Source organism: Alligator mississippiensis, chromosome 3, assembly GCF_030867095.1.
Source record: "Alligator mississippiensis isolate rAllMis1 chromosome 3, rAllMis1, whole genome shotgun sequence".
Lineage (NCBI taxonomy): Eukaryota > Metazoa > Chordata > Crocodylia > Alligatoridae > Alligator > Alligator mississippiensis.
In genome coordinates, this window is record NC_081826.1 from 226,748,597 (window position 1) to 226,762,405 (window position 13,809).

At 48.3% G+C, this 13,809-nt stretch overlaps 1 long non-coding RNA gene across 1 annotated transcript; it reads left to right on the forward strand.

Moving 5' to 3' along the window:
- The first annotated feature begins 7,037 nt into the window (after window positions 1-7,037).
- On the forward strand, window positions 7,038-10,123 carry LOC132249142 (uncharacterized). Its single transcript, XR_009460548.1, has 3 exons — window positions 7,038-7,127; window positions 8,325-8,357; window positions 9,879-10,123. It is a non-coding gene; the product is annotated as an uncharacterized LOC132249142 (long non-coding RNA).
- The last annotated feature ends 3,686 nt before the right edge of the window (window positions 10,124-13,809 follow it).

Genomic DNA, 13,809 nt, shown 5'->3' on the forward strand with positions numbered 1-13,809 from the left:
TGAAAAATTGGCGTCCTATAACGCTCCTGAACTTTGACTACAAACTAATGCCTGAAGTCTTGGCCAAGTGCTTTAAGTCTGTTATAGGTGCAGCGATCCACGAGGACCAGTTATGCATGGCTGCCAGAGCAACAGATCCACAGAGCTCTGCTGCAGCTGCAAGATGCACTACAGTACCAATGGGAGAGGGGGCTGAATGCCACGGTGCTGAACCTCGACCTGGAGAAGGCCTATGAGAAGGTATCCCATTGGTTTCTATTTGAAACACTGAAAAAGATGAGAGCCCTCCCAACCTCCATTGCCTGGATAATGATGCTGTATACTGACATGAATAGCAGAGTACTGGTAAATGGGTCCCTGACAGCCCTGACTGTGGTGGAGTCAGGCATCTGACAGGGCTGCCTCGGCAGGACCCTGGAATCAACAGAGTAAAGATGCCTAGGAGTAACTAGGAAGAGACAAGGGTCCTAATCTACATGTACAACCTCAACATCATATGCAGGGACAAGTGGTCAGTTGAAAGAGTATTATAGCATACCCAGGTTTACAGAGCAGCAGCAGGGGCCAAGCTCAAAGTGAGCAAAAGCACCTGCCTAGTACTGGGCAAACTCGGGGACTTGTCAGCCCTGGGGTTCTCTGTCCCCCACAAGGAGGTACAGATCCTAGAGGTGGAGTTCAACACTGAACTGACTGGACAGAAGGCATGGGAAAAGACTGAGGCCAAGGCTAAATAGAGACTGGGACTATGGAAATCATGCTGCCTGTCACTGGGGGCTGGGGGGATGCATTGCACTCATGAAGTTGGTATTACTACCAATGCTTCTACACACACTAGTCTTCCCCAAGCTCAGAGCAAGTCATCCACAGAATCCCAAGAGCCATGTGCATATTTTTCTGGGGCTCCAGATGGAAAAAGTTGGCGAAGACCACAAACTACAAAGCAAAACAGTCTGGAGGCAGAGGAATGCCAAACATCTTGGTGTACCTCTGGACCAAGTACATGAGCCAGACCTGCAAACTGGCAACATGGACAGAATCCAAAACATCTTGCTTTGTAAAGTACTTTTGCAAAGGTAACTACTGTCACAGTGGTGGATGTACACCATGATCAACACAAGCCCATAGACCATGGAGTCATCATGTTTCTACAAGGTCCTGAAATGTTTCCAGAACAAATACAAACTGCATGGCAAGGTCCCAGTGACCCTGACAAATCACCATAAGATTAGGGGGTGGTAAGGGCAAGAGACATCATGTTACCTGTGGATCTACTGCCTGGTGCCAGCTACCAGGCTGCATGGGAGTGAGTCTTCCAGAAGGACCTATACAAGAAGCACAGAGACTTGAACTGACAGGTAGCCTCCTGGGCACTCCTCATGCAGGCATGGAGAAACAGTGAGGCGCAGAGAGGCCCGTTAAACTGTCCAAGGGAAGTGGAAGGTGGAAACAATCAATTATCTCCTCTGTGTAGCAGTGAGGGAGCAGCCTGCCAGCTCAAGGAGCCTGGGGAGCAGTCTGCCAGCTTAAGGAGTCTGGAAGCAGTCTGCAGGCATGCAAGCATTGGTGATGTGCAGGGGGTGCATGCGGGTGCACATGCACCCCGAGCGTGGCGGTGCACCCCCTGTGAAAGGCGCCGCTAACACTGCCGGCAGTGTCTGCGGGCAGTCTATGCTTGCTGCTGCCACACTCCCGCCACCGCCAGCACTGCCGCCACCTGCAGGAGCTTGCCACGCTCACCCCCCAGCCTCTGGAGGCATGTGGCATTCATGCGTGCAAGGGTTACAACCCAACCAGTGACTGTAAGGGATGATTGCAATGGGGCCAGCCAAGAGAGATAATTAGCTGGCAGGAAACTAAAAAGCTTCCAGGAAGTGGGGCCAGAGAGAGAAACTTCCAGGGCAGAGACTTCCTGGAAGTGGGGAAAGCTAGGCTACTAGGGAGAGGAGCCAAAGATAGGTAGATAGGTGAGAACTGAGAGCCCATGATGGGTGACAGCCAACAGCTGAGACAGGCAGACAGCTGAAAGCCAAGACCTGGGAGCTGAGAGGGAGAGAGCCAGTGAGTCAGTAGAGTGGAGTCTGAGGACCCTGTCTGGAGTTCCTTCTCCTGCGAGTTGGCCAGAGACTGTGACTGCACCAGAGGCTGTGTAGATGGTTAGAGTAACCCGAGAGAAGTAGGCAGTGTGAGCTGGCAGTACCAGATTCGAATCCAGGCACTCTCGGTGGCCTGGGAAAAGATTACATGTGGTTTGCGAAGAGTTTATGTTAGTTGATTCCTGCTGGAAGGAGCTTGTACCAGAGGAGTATAGATGATAAACAGAGACTGTGAGCCTGTAAAAGGAGGACTTTTTGGTGAGCTAATTAAGGAAGAGCCTGTAAAAGGAGGACTTTTTGGTGAGCTAATTAACCCTGAACCCACTACACTCTGACACTACCCATATGCCAGGGAGGTGTGAAAAAGAGTATGTGTACTCCTCCTGATGGTGATAGGGTTCATAACCCTGACCAGTGAGGCAGTTCTATACGGGAACTTGACTAAGTAACAAGGGACACCAATAGTCCACTTCAACCAGTTCATCTCCTGCTTTAGGAACACCCTGTGGAAGACAAGGAACCTGCTTATAAACAGACATACAAGCCTCTCAGTTGAGGGCTGCATCAAAGTGGGACTGAGTGAGATATACTGGTACTACAGAAAGATGGTAGAAGATGATGGGGAAGAGATGGTGGACATCATATGAAAGAGAGGGGACTGGCATAGACTGTTGAGAGGTGGGTCCTCCCGAAGAAAGCAACGATGAAGATGACAAATACGATGATGAGTGAAGATTGGGAAACAGGTAGGGGAGTTGGGAGGGGGAAGAACGGAGTGGGAAAAGGGTAGAGGGAGGGAACTGAGATGGTCCTTTGAGTAACTGTGATGGTTAAAGGTGACGGTGATGGGCAAACAGGAATGCGGGTGTACGGTTGTGCAGTTTTGAAATGGGAATGAGAATGGTATAACTGTAAAGATGTATTTTGGGCTGTCAAGTGAACCACAGTGGTACACACACACACACACACACACACACACACATGCTAGCCAACTGCCCGTCAAGAATGGGGGGGGAGAGTGGGCGGGGATGAAGCCCCATGTCTGCCCCCCCATCCAGGCCCACTACCCACTTCCCCCCCACGACATGGCTGGGGCTACTCTCCCCCTGCTGCTTGAGGTCCGGGCCCACTCCACCTCATGGTGCCACCAGCTCCAAGGAGCAGGGTTAGGGGGTGTAACAGGAAACCCTAGCCTTGTCACCAGAAGACAGGTCGGCCCCTTTAAGGCCAGAACTTTCTTGGCACAGACTGCCGGTAAGGCAGGGGTTAAAAGCTGAGCCTGGCCAGCTAGTCAGCTGACTGGAAGGGGCAGGCCAGGACTATAAAAACCCTGGGCTGAGCAGCAGTAGAGGCCAGTAGCAAAGGGGGAAAGAGTGTGTCCCAGAGCTCCATGGAGAGGCTTGGTGAGCAATCTAAAGGCCGGAGAAAGGGAACTATGGAGGACCCTGGAGAGACGGCAGCAACCCCAGAGGAAGGACTGTAGCCAATGGTGGGGAGCTGAAGAACAAACCCTGTGTAAATGTATGTCGGCATACTACCTTCTTTAATCACATCTCTCTTGGTGGCAGTTATTGCCCATGGACAGGACTGTTCCTTTTTTTTTTTTTTTTTTTAATTGAATAATCCTGGTGGTTTAGGTGAGACTATTGGGGAAGGAGGAGGCCTAATTGGGACCCCACTACAGCATGGGGACCCAGTGCTAGTGTGGGCGCAGGATTTTGGGGTGTACAAACCCTGGTGCCTGAGGGTATGATCCTAAAAGGCCAGGGTGGTCTGGTGCACCTGAGGTGCAATGTTGTTTTTGGGGGGTTTTTTGGACTGGGACAGTATGAGTTCGGGGCCGTTCCCCGGCCTTGCACTTGCGACCCCCTGGTTGTGGGGCCATGGCCGGGCCTCTAGGCCAGGCTTCAGATTGGAGCAGAAAGGAAGGCCAAGAGCCTCAAGACAAGGGAACAAAGGCTAGTGCCTCGGAGTCAAACCCTGTTTGGTGGGTTTAGACAGGGAGGCCTAACTAGAGAAAGACAGGGGTCAAGGTCCGTGGAAGTGAAAGACCCCAACATACAAAATACAATGGGCAGTCTCCTGTTTACAAGAACATCAGTATAATAAGATGTGACTAGCGAGTAGAGAGCAGGACACAAGAACCTTCAAGGGGACTTCAAGGGCACCCCACGTAAGGCGCAGATAACAGGGAAGATGGTGCTGGGGAGGGCGACCTGTTAACAGGGGGTGAAGCCAGTGCCGCTGGTCTTGGGCGCCCTCCCCCCATGTGTGTTCTGTCCCCAGTCCCTCCCCTCTAGTCCTGTTCTAGGTGGGGATGGAGGACATTCGGCCTCACCTCCACTTCTCGTCTGGTGCCATTCCGTTTACTCCCCCCTTCTCCCCCTGTTGCACTGTCTAGGCCCATTTTTACCCCTCAGGCCCCTGACGCCTCAGGTGGGTGGGGAGGAGGGGGAGGCCAGTGCTGCTAGCCTCGCTCCCCCATGCTGTTCCCTCCACCACCATCTCAGGGCTGTTTCAGGGCCAGGCTGCCATCATGGGGGGACGTACGCAGGGACCAAGCCCCATGTCTGGCCCCGACTCCACTTCTCCTCTGGTCTGGGGTAAAGCGTCCACACCTGAGGACAGGAGGGTGATCCAGGCTGACCTTGACAGGCTCAGCAAATGGGCAGATGAGAACCTGATGCTGTTCAACACCGAAAAATGCAAGGTTCTCCACCTTGGGAAGAAAAACCTGCAGCATCCTTATAGGCTACGCTGGCTCGCACTACAGACGAAAGGGACTTGGGGGTCACGATTGACCACAAGATGAACGTGAGCCTGCAGTGTGATACTGCTGCTAGTAAAGTGAGCAAAATGCTGGCTTGCATCCACAGATGCTTCTCAAGTAAATCCCAGGACGTCATTCTCCCATTGTACTCAGCCTTGGTGAGGCCGCAGCTGGAGTACTGAGTCCAGTTTTGGGCTCCACAATTTAAAAAGGATGTGGAGAAGCTTGAGAGGGTGCAGAGAAGAGCCACGCACATGATCAGAGGTCAGGAAAGCAGACCTTATGAAGAGAGGCTGAGAGCCATGGGACTCTTCAGCCTGGAAAAGTGCAGGCTCAAGGGTGATCTGGTGGCCACCTGTAAGTTTATCGGGGTGCTCATCAGGATCTGGGTGAATGTCTGTTCACCAGAGCGCCCCAAGGGATGACAAGGTTAAACAGTCACAAACTCCTCCATGACTGTTTCAAGCTGGACATAAGGAAGAACTTCTTCACTGTCCGAGCCCCCAAGGTTTGGAATAGATTGCCATCAGAGGTGGTTCAAGCACCTACTCTGAATGCCTTCAAAAGACACCTGGATGCTTATCTTGCTGGGATCCTATGATCCCTGCTGACTTCCTGCCCCTGGGGCAGGGGGCTGGACTCGATGATCTTCCGAGGTCCCTTCCAGCTCTAATGTCTATGAAATGGGCCTGCTGCCCCCACTCTCCCCATTTGCCGCTTCAGGGCCAGCCCACTCTCTCCACCCCCGTCCATCCTCTGTGTCCCCACTGTCATCGTGGCACTCCATTGTGCCACCTTCTGTCCCATTGCCCTTGGAGCACTCTGATTGGCTGTTTTAGTCAGCCAATCAGAGTGTGAGTAAAGCATTATGAACAGACAGACAGACAAACTAAGGCTTTTATAATATTAGAATAGATAGATAGATGTGTGTGTATGTATATCCCCCAAAATTTGGTAGGTTCTCATCAGCATGTTTGCCCAACATGGCCATGTGTTTTATAGTTATGCTCAGTGTTGGCTGCATTTAATTAACTCCCTAGTTGGTTTTTATTGCTGAGCACATGTGGTTTTTGGCAGCAGTTTAATTATATATGTGGCAGGAGCGACATCAGGGTCGCCATGCTATCCCCTGTCGCCTCCTTTACTGTGCCAAGCTTCTGACTTGTACCCTCCTATTCTCGCCCACCACAACTTTGATTGTATTTGTGTTTTTATAGGGAGGCTACCTTTCTTCTACTTGGCCACAGTTCTCCTGCTTCGGGTGTTCCATGTATCCAAGCCTTGTGGGCTATGCGTGGCTCCTTCCACCCCAAAACCACGCCCCAAGCCTCGCAGACTGGCCCCCCCCCTACCTTTTTTTATAAATCCTTTCCTGATTGTATTCTGGCCCACAGGTTTGTTCTTCTTCCTCCTTTGTGCACAGCTGAGCCTTTCCTGGCCAATGCACCACTGTGGCAACAATTTAAACATAAGCCACTAGCTATAACTATGCTCAGGCCTACCAGGTTTTCTATCCTACCGTGGTGACCAACACTGCTCTGGCATTCAAGCTTCTCTCTTTTCTGGCAGAGAGCTGCTTTATCCTTAGTTGCTGGTAGGGAACTGCCTCTGGCCTCCTACCTGTGCTTTATATAGGGGCCAGGCCTTGCCCCTTCCTTCAGCTGGCTAGGCAGGTGTAAGCCATTAGCTCCCTTTGGTTGCCTCAGCAACCGGCCAGCACCTGAAGGGTTATCCCAGCACTTCTAGTAGCAGGCACCCTAGTGCCCTGCTGCAATATACAATGTATTTAATGAGGTTTCCTTATATTCAAATGTAAGATGAGAAGCTTTTTTTTCCTCCATGCAAATTGGGCGGGAAAAAAACCTCATCTTGTATTTGAGTAAATATGGCAGTTACCTATTGAATGTGCACAATATAGCATGTATCAATACAATGCTAGTGTGTCACAGGGTACTAAAGTGCCTGCTCCTTTTGAGAGCAGAAACTGCCTAGGGAGAGGGCCCTAGGAGCCAGGCAGAACTCCCACAAGTGTAGGTTATTATGGCAGCAGGCTAACAAGGGAATTAACCTGCACCTGCACCCAGTCAGCTGACCGGAAGAAGGCAGGGCCCTGGGCACATATAAACCCCAGGGCTGAGGCCAGCCAGAGTTAGTTCTCTGGCAGCAGCCAGGGGAAGGAGCCTCCAAGGAGGAATTGCCCAGAGATACTGGTGGCTGCCCGATATTCTGCCTATAGGCCTAATGGGACTCCAGGAGCTCACCAGGTACCCTGGGCTACAAGGCACTTAATGCTTGGGTGGAAGTTTGACTCTTTTAAAAAGGGACAGAGCGCACCCTGAACTGGCTGTATTATGTTATAGCCCAGGGGCTCATATTTTGGTTGTTGTTTATAAACTGGCTGAGGCTACTGGGAGAGGAGGAGGCCTCATTGGGGATCCACTACAGTGTGGGGGCCCAGTGCCAGGGGTCGCAATCATGACAGGGCTGAGGACAGCCCATTGCTGGGAGCACAGAGACAGGGCTGCAGAGAGCCCAGCGATGACAGGAGGCCAAGTTAAACTAGGGCCTCAGAGAGACAAGGTTTGAATGCCATCTGTGAAGTTTGGGGCATGGTAAAGGGATGGTTTTGGAGCCACGCATCTAGCCCATAAGGCTGAGGGTGTCCTGTGAGGCATCCATTTTGAGTGGGTTCAGTGGGGTCCATCAAGACCGTGTCCAAACGTAGTCACGGGCAGCCTCCCTATTTATTATAATTACCAGCAAAACATGGCAGGCAAGGAAAAGGGTGCTCATTGGGCAAGACTGGCACGGTCATGGAGCCCTAGAGGCATCACGGCCATCCCTGGGGACCCCATCCCATGACATAGTGCTAAGAGCAGGGAGTGTAGGGGTAAGGTATGTAAGCCTTACTCAGGTTGTAAGCACTTATCCAAATAGCCCCCAAAATGTGAAGTATAACTAACATGCAGAAGGGCACAATCTTTCCTTTAGTAAGTAAATCAAGAGAAGGAGCACAGACTTATTAACTGCGTCCACATGAGCATGGACATTTATTTCCTTAGGGGCAAGAAGCAGTGGCTCACTTTGTGTCCCCCTGCCACCCGCAGCCTTACCTGGGGTCCTGGGGGCCTCCTAGGGTAACAGCAGCAGCGATTCTCCCGCTTGGAACTTGGCCGGTAGCCAGACCATGGCTCCGTCCGGTCAGGCTCTGGTAGGGCAGCATCCCCTGTCCTGGCATGCACCACCCTGCTTTTTTTGGCACAGGTTTTTTGACCCTGGGATCTCCCGGGGTCAACCCCCCCAACAATGCTGCAAGCTTGCAACACGGAAACACCTGAATGTACAGTATGTGGCACTACAGGCGTGTCTGTGGTTCCTACGTACTGCACAGCTGCACTCTTCTAGACATGGCCTTTGAGGGGTTAAGCTAACAACTATGTCTGATTTTGCCTTTTTAATAGGTGTGAAGCCAGAGATGGGCAACTATATTACAGGTAATATTAAAGCTTATTCAACTGTCATGAAAATTGTCTCAGAATCACTATTATTGCTGCATTTTCTATTTGGAAGACAGTAAGCAAGGGAAAGGAGTGAACAAATGTTTAAAAAAAGGCAAAAATGAAGCAGTGAGCAGCATGAAAAGGGTCATTAATATAGACCACCTGCTTCTTTTTTTAAGTAGTGGTCTCTCTTTAAGGTCATCTATAACTATAGACTTCTGCCAACATAACCATAAGGAGTCAGGGGTGTGAAGAAGTATGATCCTTCACAAACACAGATCTGGGTCAGTAAAAGCACCAGTATACAAGCTGTTATACCAGCAAAGCTGTGTTTTGTTATTATAACTTATTCCACAGGGAGCAGAGGGAATCAGGAATCAACTGTACTGCCAAAAGTGCAGTGTTGCCTGCACATGTTCTATCCTCTAGGAAGTCTTTACAGTATAGCCTACCATTATAACAACAATCCAGGATCAATGAACCAATACATACGTCAGGCTTCTCTTTAGATAGAAAAATACTAATTTCTTCTCTTAGGGCTTTTGATAGGGAACATCTGCAGACTGTTTATATAAATATAGACAACACTTTACTGTACCAGACCTGTAGTTCACACAGCATGGCATTCTTTTTTTAAATAAAACATTCATGGACAAGCCAAATGGTCTCTTTTTACTGAACAAAATTGCATAGATTAATAATTCCCAACATTTTTGTCACTATTGCTAGAACTCACTGTAGGATGTTTGGGCTGCTCTGGGTAACCTGTTCCAGTGTTTTATTACCCTCTTAGTGAGAAAATTCTTCCTAATATCTAACCTAAACTTCCCTTGCTACAACTTGAGACGCTTGCTCCTTTTTCTGTCATCTGCCACCACTAAGAGCTAGGGTTACCATATGTCCAGGTTTTCCTGGACATGTCCTCTTTTTTTGGCCCCCTGTGCTATGTCCAGGTGGGTTTTTAAAATAAGAGCAAATGTCCAGGTTTTTTGCTATTCCCTCTGCTCTCCCAGGCTGGCTGCTTGAGACTGGGAGCAGTGGGCAACGTGATTGGCTGTCAGGGGTCATGTGCTCCCCACACGGGTCCCAGCAAGCTAGGTGAAGTGACAGTGTGTGTGGAGGGGGTGGGGGGTGTGTGCACATGCGCACTGTTTGAGGAGCAGGACTAGGGGAGCAGGGGCTGCAGGTCGGGAGTGAGGGGCACCAGCAGGGCTGGAGGGGGCAGGGGGCTGCAGGTCCAGAGTGCAGGGCATTAGCAGGGCTGGAGGGCAGGGAGCTGTGGGTTGGGAGTGGGGGGGGCTGGCAGAGCTGGGGGACCAGGGGCTTAAGAGTGAGGGGCAGAGGCAAGGCACAGACATCACTGCCCCCCTCCCAATCATATACCCCTCCTTCCCTCTTTTTTGCTGCTGGAAATATGGTAACCCTACTAAGAGCAATCTAGCTCTATCCTCTTTTGAATCCCCCTTCAGGTAGTTGAAGCATGCTATTAAATCCCCTCTGTCTTCTCTTTTCTAGACTAAATAAGCCCAGTTCCCTCAGCCTCTCCTCAGAAGTCATGTCCCCCAGCCCCTTCACCATTTTTGTTGCCCTCTGCTGGACTCCCTCCAATTTGTTCACATCGTTTCTTGTCTACTCATCCATTCACAAACACAGTAAAATGGAATTTTCCCTGAGCCTGAGGAAGGGCATGTGCCTGAAAGCTTGCAGAAAAAGATTTTTGTGTGTGTGTGTATTCTTAGTTGTTCTAATAAAAGGTATCATCTGTTAACCAAGAGTTCTGGAGTTTGACATTTCTTAAGGACAAAGGAAGATGGGGCATCTACTGATGCCATCTAAACTGATGCTATCTAAACTAGTACAGGCCTGAACCAGCAAAGGAGCTAGCTGCATTAGGGACTGTAATGGGGAAAAGCAGGGAGGGAGGATGAGTGACTTCCATGGATCCACTTCACCAGAAATTTGTGGGCTTCAATGACTTACCTCAGAACACTCCACACGCATTAACATCTTTTTTGCAATACATTCAGATTGGGAATGATAGTATCTTCTCTCATATAATACACCCTTGAATATAACACGCACCTTGTTTCTGAAAGGCATTATGAAGATTTTTTTTTTTTCCCCAGGGTTATGACTGCAGAGAGCAGACAGAGCCTAATCTTCAGATGATGCACACTTCCCTTCTTGCTTGAAAAGAGTGAGAGGCAAAGATTCCTTAGAGACATCTTTTATTTTGCCAACTATGTCTTTGGGATGAAGTTAGAACAGTTTTCAAATGGGAAAAAAAAGCTTTCAAATGCAAGACGTTCCAGAAGTCCTAGCAGACGGAAATTCCCCTAATGAAAGTTAGCTTCATTAGCAGAATGCCAAGACCATTAAAAAGGAGAGAGGATCTTTAACACCTGTGAAGAGAAGAACAGTGGGCCATTACCTCAATGGGCCATTGACTCTCTCAACTGCCTGAAAAGTAATACCAGAGATGCTACACTGTGCAGCAGGGATCAAAGCAGGAGAATGTTATCTTAGGCAAAAAATCAGCTTCTGGAGTAACTAGGAATAACAACCACAAGTTGATTGAGAGTAGGTTCAGGCTAGACATCAGGAGGCACTACTTCACAGTCGGGGTGGCTAGGATTTGGAACCAACTTCCAAGGAAAGTGGTGCTCGCTCCTACCTTGGGGGTCTTCGAAAGGAGGCTAGATAATCACCTAGCTGGGGTCATTTGATCCCAGCATTCTTTCCTGCCCACGGCAGGGGGTCGGACTTGATGACCTGCTCAGGTCCTTTCCAACCCTACCAGCTATAAAACTATGAGTGGGTGGATCTAGGATTTTGAAAAGGGGGTTAAGATGATGTGATGCATCACATTTAACACAGTACATAGTTTCTTTTTAACTTGATAAAAATAATTTTTACTAATAAGCTAGTGGTCCAGGGCTATATTATTCAGTTTAAGATCACAGCAAAAGCAAATATAATTTTGTTATATAACCCCCCCCCACCAACTACCTAAAAAATACTGAAATATGTTGTTTCATCAGTCCTGTAATCATTAGAATTAAATGGACGTCTCTTTTGCAGATTTATAAAACAAAATCTAACCTTCTTGAGGACCTTGATAGTGCATCTAATGCTTCACTGAAAGTTATCTCCACACCTGAATTAATGTTTTTAGCTAAAGTTAAAAACAGTTCTCAGGCCTGTGAAATAGAAGCTACATTACCAGGAGAGCTAACAGACAGCAGAATTCCAGAAGAAAGAATAGTTTAATTAGGGAAACATAAAGACAATTCAAATAGAAGAGGAGGCCATTACCACCTATGGAATGAAGAGTTTAAAAGGAATCAGGTAGAGTATAATGAGCTATGAAGTCAACTGACTCCTTTACTGCTCCCTGAATAAAAATGCTGCTGCCACCTCCAGGCATTGCTTTTAAACTTTGAGTGGACCATAAATCAAAGGGGGTGCAAGTGCACCACTATACCCTTCCCCAACCACCCTTGAATACATACACCCCAATTTGGGAGTGGAGGGGGGCTGCTTTTTTGGAGAAAAGGTGTGTGCTGTATGTGAGAAAATACAGTATTATCATCGCCATATTACACTTCAAGCTCTAAGGGAAAGAAATTAATGTGTGAGTGACTTTGAAACCTAAATCCCATTTTCCAAAATGACTAGAGCCATGTCTACTTGGTAAACTTATGGCCAACAGCAACAGGTCTCACTCTCCACCACAGCCCTACTTGGCTGTGCTACTCCATGTACTCTGCTTCATAAACTAGGGCTGCTTTGTAAACTAGATGTGGGGGGGAAAAAACAGCACTTTATTTTCAGCTCAGCACACCAAGCACAGCACATGCCCAGAAGAGGGATCGTGTCAGTCTGACGCAGCTCCCCATCATCTGTATAGCTTGCACACTTCAACGGGGCCTTTTGTCACTTTTATCTAATAGTTTATTCATTAAGCTATTAGATAAAAGTGTCAAAAAGCCCTGCTGAAACTACATTATAGATACTGGGAACAGGTCATGGCTCCATCCCATGCCCCCACCCTGGCTGTGGAGCACTTGCCCCTGCCCCAGCTTCAGCCCTGCTCCCTCCCTCACCATGGGGGCCTTGATTTGCCCCCCGCCATTCCCATTCCCTCCCCGCACCTCCTTCCCCACACTAGACTTACCAACCCAATGCTGGTCTCCAAGCTGCGCCGCCAGTATCGGCCCAAAAAATCTCTATTGGAGCACTCCTACTTATTAACATTGCTGAGTATAAGCCCCGATTAGCTTGTTCATACCACACAAATGAGCAGTACTACACTTCTCCCTCAGAGGGCAATCCACATAGGAAAGCAATGTATGTGTGAGGGCATTATTGCCAGTTGGTTTATCATACAGACATGGGCTTACATACTCAGGAGCTTAAATCTTGACTTTGAATTAAACTATAGACTTCTAAGGGCACGGGCAGATATACAGTGCTTTGAATAAAGCACTATCTTTAGGGATGTCGGTTATAGCTGTGTTGGTCTAAGTAAGCTTGCTAAGAAGATTTTTTTTCAACTATTTGAGTTGGTCTAATAAAAGATATTGGATTTACCCAAAGAACCTTGTCTGCGTTATAGCTCAGACATTTATAGTGCTTTGAACAAAATTAAAATCCTATAAAAATTAAATAGCCAAATGACATACAAAGTTTTAGTCCTACAGATTATCCTGAACCACATTATAAATAACCCTGGGGTTATAAACAGATATTGCATTTGTCATGGGACTGGTTGTGCCACAACTTGTCCCACAATGGAGAAGTCACAGGATTGGCATGTTTGCCTTTTAAAGTGAGTTTAGAGTGGCTGAATACACTGCAGGGGTATTGGTTGTAGCTGTGATGGTCTAAGGACATAGGCAGACAAGTTTATTTTGGTAAATCTGGTATCTTTTGTTAAACCAACTAACCTAGTTGGAAAAATTCTTCTTTGCAAGCTTTCGGGTACAAACACCCTTCTTCAGGCGGAGAAAACGGCTGCTGAATATACTGCTGTTCTTCCACCAGCAGGTGGCTAGAAAGAGCACACATGCCAACATGCCTGGCACTGGTCAAGTGTCTGCATGCTCTTTTGACTCTGGCAGTGCTAAGCAAAGCACACACTGGGTGTTCAAATTGGGGGGGGGGGGGGCGCTAAGTTTTTATAGGAGTGATTTTGATGTGATTCTCTCCATAGCTTATTTACAGTATAAAGATGTTGAAAAGGAGACAACATGAGGTGCACATCTAAATCCTTTGCAAGTCAAAATTAAGGAGGACTCGTACACATGAATCTTCATGCAGTGTGGCCCCTGCTAAGTACGCTAAACCTGCTTCAACTGGCTGGCTACCTTGTAATAAATAGTGAAGTCTTAAACTGAAGTACTAGGATGATACAATTTTGTATGTAGTTTTTTTTTGGTAAAAA